Source organism: Hippopotamus amphibius, chromosome 3 (assembly GCF_030028045.1).
Source record: "Hippopotamus amphibius kiboko isolate mHipAmp2 chromosome 3, mHipAmp2.hap2, whole genome shotgun sequence".
NCBI classification, from domain to species: Eukaryota; Metazoa; Chordata; class Mammalia; order Artiodactyla; family Hippopotamidae; genus Hippopotamus; species Hippopotamus amphibius.
In genome coordinates this window covers 169923169-169936080 of record NC_080188.1, presented here as the reverse complement: position 1 = coordinate 169936080, position 12912 = coordinate 169923169, and positions in this window count along the sequence as shown.

Genomic DNA, 12912 nt, shown 5'->3' with positions numbered 1-12912 from the left:
AAGGCCATGAAATATCCCTTCATTAACTGGTTCTTGGCGGCAAATATAATTAAGAGCTTGCCATAGACCCGAATGTTGTAAAAGGATAGATGTCTCCTGTGGTGTGAAAATAGGGCCAGAGATGCTGATCCCATGACAGGAGTCCCATACAGTTGCTACCCTGTAGTTGGTGGGGATTTGATTTAACAAAATGATTTGGAATAAAGCAGTTCTGTAATGCGGGTGGTTTCTGACAGCGGGATCTTTTGTGGTGCTGGCATGTGCAGAGCACGGAGGCTTGATTTCACATGCTGGCAATTCCTCTGGTTTACCAAAGCCCTTCCCCAAGGACTCTCATGTCAGGCCAGTTAGGTGCATGTTTGTACAGGTGGTGGATCAGCTGTTTTCCTTGGAAGTCTTCCCCTTCTGGTTCCAGTTTCCCCGTTGAGGGTCACTCAAGGGTGACAAGAAGTTTACTGCTCCTTGAAGGCTGAGCCTGTTGTTGCTGTGGCTGCCAAAACGCAGCCTCAAAGAGACAATGATTTGAACCTGGCTGGCTGACTGCTTGTCTCTAGACTCCCTGGCACCACTCAGTTTGGGGAAGAAAAAAACATACCTGGTAGCATTCAAGTCTAGAATTGTAATGAAGTTAGGGTGTCCAGATGTATCCCTTTAAAGGGATTAACCCAGTGTTCCAGGAAGCCTTTTGAGGTTAATAAATTATTTACTTTTTCCAAAGGAAATAGGAATAGGAAATCTTCAATTGTGCTCATAGAGGTTAGAATTTGAGATAGTCAGGCCTTTTTCTAGTAGGGAGGAGGTAGCTGTTTGTGTTACACAGAACACATCCACAGTGGATCTTTGTTTTCACCTGGGTTGTCAGTGCACGCTTCTGATCCTGCCAAGGACCCCTGAGCACACCAATGACTCTTTGCTGAAGTCTGCTATAAGGAGATTGGGTGATGAGGTTAAAAGAAAAAAGCAAAACCGTCTTGGGCTGGGAAGGAGGGATTTTGAAATGCTAATATTTGCCTTTGCAAGATTACATACTGCTGATAACCCTTCCCTCACGCAGTTCTCTCCTCCTTTGGCTCACTAAGCAGACTTGAGTCGTTTGCCAAAACCTCTCTTCTCACCCGTGACACTAGTCAAACCAGACTCCTTACCGTTTCCTGAACACAATATCAAATATTTATCACGTCCATGCTGTGTGCCAGGTACCTTGATTTTTGTTTTTTATACATAGAAGCTTTTCACGGTGATTAGTAACTGTTCGTTCTTTTATTTGGTCGAGAAATATTTAATGAGCACCTGCTATATGTCAGGTATACGCTAAGTGGTTAGGGTGTGGCTGTGAACAAAGCAGACACTTTCCTGTCCCCATAGAGCTTATAGTCTAGTAGGTGAGATAGGTGTTAAACAATAACAAAAAGGAAAGGCTCAGAAGACATGAAGACATAGAGCAAGGAGGTTCGACCCTCAGGAAGGGATATTTACCCTGAGAAATGGAAACACTGCAGGAGTCAGCCAAACAGCCAAATTAAGAGGACGAGGATGGATGATCCGGCGCAGGGAAGAATCTGACGGAGTGGGAACAAGGTCAGAGAATGGCACAGTGGTGTGGGCTGCACAGCCAACATTCCTGGCTCAAACCCTCTCTTTCCACTTACTTTCCTTGTAACTTTGGGCAAGTCACTTAACTTCTGTGTCTCAATTTCCTTCTCTTTAAACGGGGATAGTAACAGTACTGACCCGATAGGTTTGTTGTCCCGACGAACGAGTTGCTGTGTGCCCAGCACATAGTGAGCACATAAGTGTTAGTGATTTTAACAAGGAAGTGAAGATATTTTGAATCACTCACTAACCTGGAGTATAGAGTGTAAATACAGAAAGAGGGGAGGTTAGAAAACTGATAGAGCTTGGATTAAGAGGGGCTGGGGCACAGGGAGGTCTGGTAAACATGTGAAGGACTTTCTTGATGTGTAGAGAAGTAGAAAGTCATTGAGAGGATTTAAGCGGGACGATGACACAATCGGCTTATCTGAGCCAAGCTGGTGGCCATGGAGATAAACCAAAGTGTGTGGATTGGCAAGATACCTAGGAGGTAGAATGAACTACACTGGGTCATGCATTGAAAGTGTAAATGAGGAAGAGGGAGGAACGAAGAATGATTACTTGGACCAGAAAGAAGCCAGGGTACCTCTTATGTCCAGGATAGCTATGGACACACATAGGTTAGGTGGTGAGACTTGAGGAGAAATGGAGGGTGGTGGAGGTCTGAGGAAGTGTGGTTTAAAATACAGGTTGCAGAGAATGAGAGAGAGCATTAACTAGGGAAACCAAGGCAGGCTAAGGGACTCTGGTGAGTTTGGTGATGTTTAATTTTCAGTGGCGCCTGACTGTCTAAGTGTGAGGTTTTCTCAGCAGTTTTCGGCAGCTCTCAAATGCAGAGGAGACACGAGCAGTTGAAAGCTCTAAGATCAGGATAATCAGATGATGATAATAATTCCACCTAACATTTATGAAGTTTTACTAGGTGCCAGGTGCTGTTTTAAGAGCTTTACATACATTATTTTATTTAATTAGATGCAGGCATGTCTCAGAGTTGCATAAAGTGTACTAAATCGTGGCACGTTAACTAAATTCAAGTCAGCAAGTGAAAGCTTAGCTGTTTGGCATGTTATTTATATAATTGTCACGTATAAATTGTGTTTCTCTAGCCTCACAAATCTACAGGGAAAATTAGGGTCAAAATAACAGCAATGAAACAAGGTCTCTTTGGCTCTGTCTTATTCACTCTGAAAAACTCCTTTCCTCAAATTCTGCATTAATTTCCTAGGGCTGCTGTAACAACGTACCATTCCTGAGCGACTTAAAACAACAGAAATGTATTGTCTCACTCTTCTGGAGGCTAGAAGTTCAAAATCAAGGTGTTGGCAGGGCCATGCTCCCTCTGAAAGCTGCAGGGGAGAATCCCTCCTTGCCTCTTCCTAGCTTCTGATGGCAGCCGTCAATCCTTGGCATCCCTTCGTTTGCAGCTGCATCCCCCCAATCTCTGCTTCTGTCCCTTGCCGTTCTCCTGGTATGTCTGTCTTCACCTAGCATTTTCCTTTTCTTATAAGGACACCAGTCATATTGGATTAGATCCCACCCAAAGCACCATATCTTAACTTGATTATGTCTCCAGTGACCCTATTTCCAATAAGGTCACACTCTGAGGTACTGGGAGATAGGACCACAACGTGGTTTTCTAGGGGACACAATTTAACCCATAGCAAATTCCTTCCAAGTAGCTCTGAAAGTGCCCAGGGCTGCCCCTGGGTGCTCATGATCTTGTACTCTTTGTTTCCACACATTCCTCTCCTCGCCTGTTTTGGTTTGTTCCAGTGATGTCTCTCATGTTGCCACCAAGGTCAATATGCTTCTGCAAAATACTTCCAAACCTGCAAAGAAGCACCAGAGGAACAATGCCCACTGAAGGTGCCAGCATCTCCTTGATGGCACTGCAGCCTGGCATCCTGTCCCATGCCCTCTCTGATCCAGCCATAGGTTGGTCCGCTGTGTCCATTCCAAGTCCTCACATGTCCCACACTGTAACCTGACTCCTAACTGTGCCTCCTCCTGCACCATTTGTAGACTGTGTTACCTTCTGCTTTGCTTGTGCATTCCTCTGCGGGTCCTGCTCCCTAAGCTCATCTGGGCTGGAGGACAATCACAGTGACAGATACTGTTTGGGATTCAATCATTCCTCTCACTGACACTGACCTGGAACTAGAGTCCTTGAGCCAAATTTGTGAGACTCATCTCTCTCTTCTGCTGGTCCGATGTCTGTTATGATGCCCTTTGGTAAAATAAAACCTCTGCTAACCCAGACATGCACGAAATATCAACAGGAATCCTAGAGTGAATGTAGCTTAACTTCTCAAGCCAAGACTGTGGCTCCTATGATGTATATTTAAACTAATTTTATACAAAAATTTATCCACAGCATGATGCTTATCATCGATAACGGTTAGGTTGGGCTATTCACTGGATCTGCTGCTCAAGATTTGAAATGCAACTTCTGCCCTATAAGAAAGGGCTTTCTCCATGCACCCCACATTTAGTTTGCACTCTCCTCCTCCTTCCAAGCCTACTGAATCCAGCTAGATGTTTGATTTCTGTCCTCAGCCCCTTCTAGCCAATCATAGCCTCTCCCTACAGATAACACAACCATGCCCAGTAATATTCAGCTATAGAACATCTTGATTTCTCTTTTTTGTAAGAGGCCCTATCATTAAAGTAATTATAAATGTTTGTACCTAATCTTCACTATAAGAGTTTCACTTTCACCATAGTAAGAAAAGTGTTGACTGTAATTATACCTGGGTGTCTTTGATTCTAATCAGGTGTGACATCTTTCTTCCCTACCAAAATATCATTCTAAAATTAGTTAATCAAGTAATCCATCAAAAAATATTTGTTAGGTGTTTCCTATGTGTCCTGCGTTAGCAGAAAACAAACAAGGAAATTACCTTCTAGGTAATTATTATTTTAAAAGCTTCAAGCCCAAATGATGTAAAATCATTCATTTCAGAAGTCCTGAGCATCTCCTATGTGTCAGGTACTGTACCAGGCACTAGGGGATACAGCAGATGCAAAACACACATAATCTCTATCTTCTTAGAATCTACCATCTGTTGGGGGAGCTGGATCCTAACAATATTACAAACTAAATATATATATTCACAAATTTTAAAAAGAACTGTAAAGGAAATGTATGGGGTGCTATGTATAGAGGAAGAACCTAAATTAGATTGGGCGTAGATGGCCAATGAAGTTGAAATTCATTTCAATGTTTAAGCTGAAGTTCAAAGAATGAGTGAGAAGGCAGGAAACTATCTCCTGCAGAATAGCACATGGAAAGGCTCTGAGGTAGAAAAGAAATTGGTGCCTCAGAGAAACTGAAAAAAAGACTAGTGAAGCTGCAGCACAGTGAATTAGGAAGATAGTGAGACCAGATGAAGGAGAGGAAAGTCAAGGACAGATTCTGTATGGCCATGGTAAGGATTCTGGATTCTATTATACACGCCATGGGAATCACAGAAGGAAGTTAAGCAAGAAAAGGGTATGATGGGGTTATGTTTTAAAAGACTGCTCTGACAATGGTGTGGACAATGGAGTAGGGCCAGAAGCGGACACCAGCTAGGAAGCTGTTAACTATTATAGTTAAGGTGAGAGAATATGGTGACTGGTGCTCTGGAGACAGGAAGAAGTGAACCAAATCAGGAGATATTTTGGAGATAGAATTAACAAACTTCTTTTTAGGGGAGTATGAAAAGGAAGCATTAACCAATATAGATCCCTGAATGATTTAGGTCCTAGTCCAAATAATCTGGAAGTTATTCTTCTGCTCAGCACCAGAGTCACCACTGAGAATCTGTCCGAGCACGTTTCAGGGAATATACCATTGAACAAGACCCAAACCTCCGATTCACGAGGAGATAGAAAAATTGACTTCCATTTTAGTGCATGCTTTGCCTGGGGCTGTGTGGTTCATTTCAGGATTTGAGGAAGTGAACAAATGAAAGTTCGTTTTTTTTGTTGTTGTTTCAAGGCTGTCGCTAGAAACCAGCTTTCAGAGATATACAGAGAGCAGGAGCAGGAAATGATGAATGTTTTTCTTACTGTAGTAGGCAGTATCCTGCTTGGTGTCTCCTCCCCCCATTTTGCTTTCTCCTTGACATTCACTAGCAAGAGCCCATAGGAGTTTTCTTCTAAATACACTTACCCAACAGACGCCAAAATCTGTATTCCTTGCCCACTCCCAGTCATACTGAAAAAACACTCAGCTTTCTACAGACACATCCTATCTCCTCAGATCTAACTGATGCTTCTCATGACCTTCTCTGCCCTCCTTCCACCCAGATTATGGCTTTTGGAAGACAACTGGAAAGACGTGAGATGGCATGTACTACCAACTGGTTTTTCTTAATATCAATCTGTCGCGCAAAGAGTAACTCCTTCCCTCAGAGTTAAGACGAAACATATCTTTGTTTTAATGGCCAAGTCAGAGGTTTTGGGTAGCTTGTGGAGGTGTCTTGGTGAAGAGGGGCATCTTGCCTCAGGGACAGGCACCCTGATATCAGGAACACTGAAGAGTTACAAGAGAGGGATACATTTCTGCTCCACTTCTCACTTTCTCTATCCTCTCAATTACGCTAACTTAAAAAGAAAAAAAGTACTATAAATGTGATGGGGGAGGGTTGTCTTTTTTTCTGCTTCTTTATATCTTCCTGTGCTTTCTAACTTCTCTATGATTAGCGTGTCTTAATTTGATGATGAAGAAAAAACTTAAAATGAAAATCAAACTTCCTTGAGGTTGGGAATTTTTTGATTGGAGGTACTGGCAACTGAACAGAATAGCAAAAGACCCCTACATACTCCTGTAGGACTTTTGGTATGTATGATAACAAGACCTCCCAATCCCTGAATTCTTCGGGCTTCTCACTTTTCTGAATGTATCACCCCTGGTTTACAAGTCTCTTACTCTAGCCTAAGTTTCCAACTGTTCCAAGTGTTGGGGAAAGAGCCTAGATTCTAATGACATGTTTTTATAATAAGAATGGATCTGCATGGACCCAAAACTGTCATGCTCATCGCTCCTGGGTGGGGGGAGGAAGCATATATTAAAGAATCATTTTATATTACTTTGTGGAGTCTGCTGCGTTAAGTGCCATTACAAGTGAATAGAGAGGAGTGGTTCCTGTCCCTCAGGAACCACTAGCTGCACTTTGGGAAAGGTTATTTCTCCGACTTTAAAGATGTAAGCGTTGGTAGAAAACAGCAATTCTTCTTTGATCAAGACATCTCTGAGACTCATAAAAAGGCAAAACCATGTCAAAGTGAGCTACATTGTGGCCTAAAGCAATTTTTATAGCCTGAATAGGAAGAAAAAAGCCCTTTTAAGTAACCAAAACAATCTAAAGCACTATTCCATAATCATTTTGATTTGATAATAAAATAAACATTGCTTAAACTTCTTCCTTCTTTGCGGTGTTGTTTGTTTTACTTTTCTGTCAGGGTTTAAGTGCAGATAACAGAAAACCACTGGTGCAGTTTTAGTCAGGATGACTGAACACAGGGTACTAGTGTCGCTGAAAGGCCTGGAGGAGTGGGCTGTCTGAGAAATCAGGAAAGCCCTAGGGGAATTTCTGGCTCCAAGGGGATGTTCATTCCTCTTCTAGTTTAGTCACAGTACCACCTTCATATCCTCTGACTCAAGGTCTGATTTGTAAACTTCACCATCTCTAACATAGCCATATGAAATACTAGAGAAAAAGGAAAGAGTAAGCAAAGGAAATTGGTTACTATCTGCATTACAAAGCCAGGAAGAAAACAGGGTAGCTGGTACAGACCTTATTTCTGCATCTGGTCCCAAGCCCATAGTTGGTATTTATAACTTTCTTCCACTCCCCTCTCTTGTTCTTTTTTTTTTTTTAAATCTTCAGCCAACACCTCAGTTAGTCATGCTACTTTATCTGACAGAGTAAAAAACTTTCATTCTAAAGGGTCTGAACTATTGGTGATCTTGCCTGCATTGGGCTGGTACATCTTCAGTTAACTTTTACCACTGGACAGAATGGCGCAAGGGGTTACTCTGAAGGTTACCCTTGGTTTAGACCCACTCCAACCCACCCATCTCATTTGTAGTGAAAGCTCTTGTTTCTCTTTGCAAATCAGGACCAATCATTCCAGCAATATAGGAAGCCCTGATCATTTAACATTATAAAGAGCCTATATAGGTCAAATGACTATCTCAATTTCCCCTTTAATGGAATCATTGTTTTTTAGGTTTTTAAAAAATTTTATTTATTTATTTTTTAGGCTGCGTTGGGTCTTCCTTGCTGTGCATGGGCTTTCTCTAGTTGTAGCGAGTAGGGGCTACTCTTTGTTGTGATGCATGGGCTTCTCATTGTGGTGGCTTCTTTTGTTGTGTAGCACAGGCTCTAGGCTCGTGGGCTTCAGTAGTTGTGGCACTCAGGCTCAGTAGTTGTGGCTCACAGGCTCTAGAGCGCAGGCTCAGTAATTGTGGTGCATGGGCTTAATTGCTCCATGGCATGTGGGATCTTCCTGGACCAGGGCTCGAACCTGTGTCCCCTGCATTGGCAGGCGGATTTTTAACCACTGTGCCACCAGGGAAGTCCCTGGAATCATTGTTGAGTCTTCGGGTGGAAGCAATTTTTCTCTGGGTTTTAAGCCTTCTAAACCAGCAGAGAGCCAAGCATTATGAGAAACTGATACAAAAACTTTGTGACGGGGTCATTGTACGTAATAATGAGAAGTGATATTACCATTCCACTCCTTGGTTTCTGGACTTATGTCTGCCTGGGAGAAGCAGCAACATATAATGGCTACTGGTTAGAGCATTATCTCATTCTATAGCACAGCACTCCAACCACTCAGAGTGGTGTCTCCTAGCTGGTACCAAAACTGAGTCTTTAATAGGTTATAATACCATTTTGTAAGGGCATGTGCTTATAGATGATGGGATACATGGATAGACCAGTGAAATCCATAAACATCTTTCCTTTCTCTCACTTCTTTCATAGAAATAATATTAAATGGGACACTGTGACGGTAAATAAAGATGTTCACAGACGGTATTGTTGGCAAAAACATAGCTAGCAGAAAAGACAAATCCATATCTAGAATAACTACCTACTCCAGTGAGGATAAATTTCTTCCTCTCTCCCCAACTCCCACAATGGAAAAAGATCAATGTTGGCAGTTTTGCACCAGGTATTTGACTGGTCTATCCCTACCCCAAATATGGGACTCATTCCAAATTATATTAGGGACTCAACATTGGTCCCATAAACAGCTGACAGATCAGCCTTGGTGAGGGAAAGGCAATATTTTTGAGCCCCTGTGTATCCTCCAACCCTGCTACTATGACCATTTGATCCATGAACCCATTAACCAAGCCCCATTCATAAAAATCATTAAGTGTATCTGATTATTGAGTACCTCCTTGGCAACAGCTACAGATAAAGTTCTTAATCTCTGTGACCCAGCCAGGGTGCTTGGTTATAAACAGGAAAATCTGACTCCAGTTAACTTAAACAGAAATAGATTTTATTGGATGGCTTTGGATTGCTCACAGTATCTATGTGAAGGCTTGTAAACAAGTCTAAGAAAAAGGCAGAAGCCAAGGAAAGCTTATAGCCAAGAACAGAACAGAGGTCATGCCAGAGATACAACCACGTCAGGACCCTGTCTTTGACAGGGCAACTTTGGACAGTGGCTGTCATCTTCAATGCTAAACTTGAAATCTGTTGCAGCCTCTGAGAATATGCTCTACCTATTGCCATGTCTTTTGAGTACTTCCTCATGAGAAAAAATTCCTGGCAGAAGCATCTGATTGACCAAACATGAGCCACATACTTTCTGCCAAAGAGCTGGGATAGGGATATCTGCCCACTTTATACCTAGTGGGAGCTGGGGTCTTGCCTCCTATCAAGACCTAAGAGGTGGGGGAATCTCACTATCTAGGAAGGTAGCTCCCCAAACTGGCAATTATCTGTCATATCTTCCAAACCTCAGTTTTCTCATCTGTACACTGAAAAATATCCTTTTTTATTGTTATCCTTTGCTGTATTTTAACCCAATATACTTTTTTCTTTTAAATAAAATTATTTATTTATTTAATTGGCTGTGTTGGGTCTTTTTTGCTGTGTGCGGACTTTCTTTCTAGTTGCGGTGAGTGGGGGCTACTCTTCGTTGTGGTACACGGGCTCCTCGTTGCCGTGGCTTCTCTTGTTGTGGAGCACGGGCTCTAGGCGCATGGGCTTCAGTAGTTGCAGCACATGGACTCAATAGTTGTGGCTCACGGGCTCTAAAGTGCAGGCTCAATAATAGTGGCTTGCAGGCTTTGTTGCTCCGCGGCATGTGGGATCTTCCTGGAGCAGGGATTGAACCGTGTCCCCTGCATTGGCAGGCGGATTCTCAACCACTGCACCACCTAGGAAGCCCTAACCCAGTATACTTTTAATCCTTATCCATTGCTATGAGTATTAAATTAAATAATGCACGTGAAAGACACCAAATCTTAGCTGTTATTGTTATTTTATTTCCATTTGTACCTCAGTGTCTTTATCTCCTTGTTCTAAGGCGCTTTCTTTAATTCCTGACCTTGAGTCAGTCCAACTATCCCTTCCTTCAATTCCTGCTCCTAGACTGCTGAACACTGCTGGGAAATGTGACACAATCGTTCTAGTTGATTCTGTTACAAGTGAATAGTTTCTAAACTCAAGGGGCCCTCAGTGCTATGTGCATACCTCTTGTCCAACTTTGCTCCCATTTCCCCACACAAATGAACTTGTCTCCTTTAGAGACAATTCCTTCCCCTCCAACTACAAACTTATGTATGTCTACCCCAATCATTGCTATCACCCCCAACCCCAAGTCTCGAATGATGTCAAGTGTTTCCTCTCTACAAGGGTTAATCCTTTGTCTGCACTCTTCTGCTTTCTCTTGGACCTTGCTCGAGTTTTCATCCCCTGGGTTTTTCTCTATCTTTTAGTCCACTAGTTTTTCCCTGTGGTTTGCACTATCAAAAGCTGCAGAGATACTTTTTTGTACTTATTGGACATCACTTGTTCAGGAATTATTTAAATAGAACACATTGTTTTTGTAGATTTGATAAATGTACTTAGTAAAAAATTGAAAGCAACATAGAAAAACACAAGTAAAAATCCCTTGAAATCTCTAACCTAGAGGTAACCATTCTGAATATCCTTCTTGAACCTGTCTCACTGTTCAAACATTTGTATTTTATGTCTGGTTTTACACAGAGAAAATTTATATACCCTATCTTTCCTGTATAATCATTTTTTCTTTCTACACTGAATCACCTCCATCTGAATACATATATACTGTTATTTTACTGTTATTTCTCCCATTAAAAAAAAACAAACCCTCTATTATCACATTCCAATTCAACTATTACCTTATTACTTTATCCCCCTTTATAGAAACATTTCCTGAAAGAATGATCAATTCTCACGGTATTGGCTTCTTCTCACCCTAATTTCTTCCTGTCAGTTTCCTTTGTGGATTCCTTCTACCTTCCTAACCTTTAAGCACTGGAGTACCCCAGGAATCTGTCTTCAGGCCTCTTCTCTTTTCTCTCTGCACTCACTTCCTGGGCAATCCCATGGATTGCTTTACATATCATTTTTATTCTGTTGACTCAAAAAATTATATCTTGACCCAGGGCCTCTCTGATGACCTCCAAACTCCAGATTGTCTATTGGGCATTTCCACCTGCATGTCTGACAGGCATAGCAACACCCCAAACTGAACCCTTAAGTTTCACCCCACCCCAAACCTGCTCCTTCTGCAATATTCTCCAATCCCACTCTAATTACTCAGGCAAAAGACCTTGGAGTCATCCTTGATGCCTCTTTTTTGCCCACATCCCAAATCTAATCCACCAGTAAATTCTGTTGACTTTATCTTCATCTTTACCAGTGTTCCTATGCTGTGGGTTGACTGTGTCCCCCCAAAAAAGATACGTTGAACTTCTTCTTTGGAAATAGGGTCTTTGCAGATGTAATCAAGTTATGATGAGGTCATAACTCAATTAGCGTGGACCTTAATCCACCCTATAAGAAGAGAAAACAGACATGAGGAGGGAGAACAACACTGTGAAGAGTCAGAGACACGCTGGGAGAACATCATTTGATGATGGAGGCAGAGACTGGAGTTATTCGGTCGCAAGCCAGTGAACACTAAGGATTGTCAAAGAGACAGAAAATAAAATAGAATTTACCAGGGACTGGGGGGAGGGGGGAATGGGATTATGAAATAGCTAGTGATGATGGTTGCACAATATTGTGAATGAATTTAATGACATTGAATTGTACACTTAAAATATGGTTAAAGTGAAAAATTTTATGTTCTGTATATTTTACCATAAGTTTTAGAAATGCATGGAAAAAAAGGTGTAAACAAACTCAACATAAGGGAAGCATAACAAATGTCCGAAGACCTCAATGGACTCAGAGCCCAAGTCCTCATCTTGGCCCTAAGCCTTTTCAAGGCCCTAAGCACTTTGGCTCCCAGCTACCTCGCTATCCTTCTTTCTCCCTGAAACACTTTTTAATCAAACTGGCATCATTGTTTCTCAGCATACTTTAGCCTCAGGGCCTTTGCATTGCTGATTCTTCTGCTTTGACTCCTGTTCTCCTATCCAACTTCCATCTTCAACCCATATCTTCATCGTTCTCTCCTTCCTTCCCTTCAGAGCTCTGATTAAAAATCACTCTATCAGTAAGGCCTTTCGTGAGTCTTCTATATCAAGTTACACTGCAATCTCTCTATCCTTTACTCTGCTTTATCTTTCTCCGTACACTTATCTCTGCATACTTGTTTATTGTCTATATCCTTTCATTTGACAGCAAGCTCCATGAGGCCAAGGACTTTGTTTTATTTATTGCTGTATCTAGAACAGTGCCTGGTAAGTAGTAGCTGCTCAATAAATATTTACTGAATGAAAGAATATTATAATGTTCTTTCATAAGTTGTAAAATACCCTTCTCACTCCTTAAAAAAAAACACTGAAGGTGTACTTAACCAAAATTGTGTTGAAATACAAGTATTTATAGCAATAACTGAATTGGATCATTTGAAACTTCGTTTATAAATTCTTTATGTTAGTTTTTTTCAATGGGGAGAGAGGGGTGTTTAGTGCCCTGGCACTAAATGTTATTTTAAATGTTTTCAGGGCATGAAAACTTTTGAGAAATGATGTTGATCCTTTCTCTAGAAAAATTTTCAAATAACACACAAAGTTTTGCATGTAATTTTATGGGGGCCATGGACCATCTGAAGCCCATCTATTGAACCCTTTTAGATCTATGAGTCTACCATATATTACAGCTAGACTGG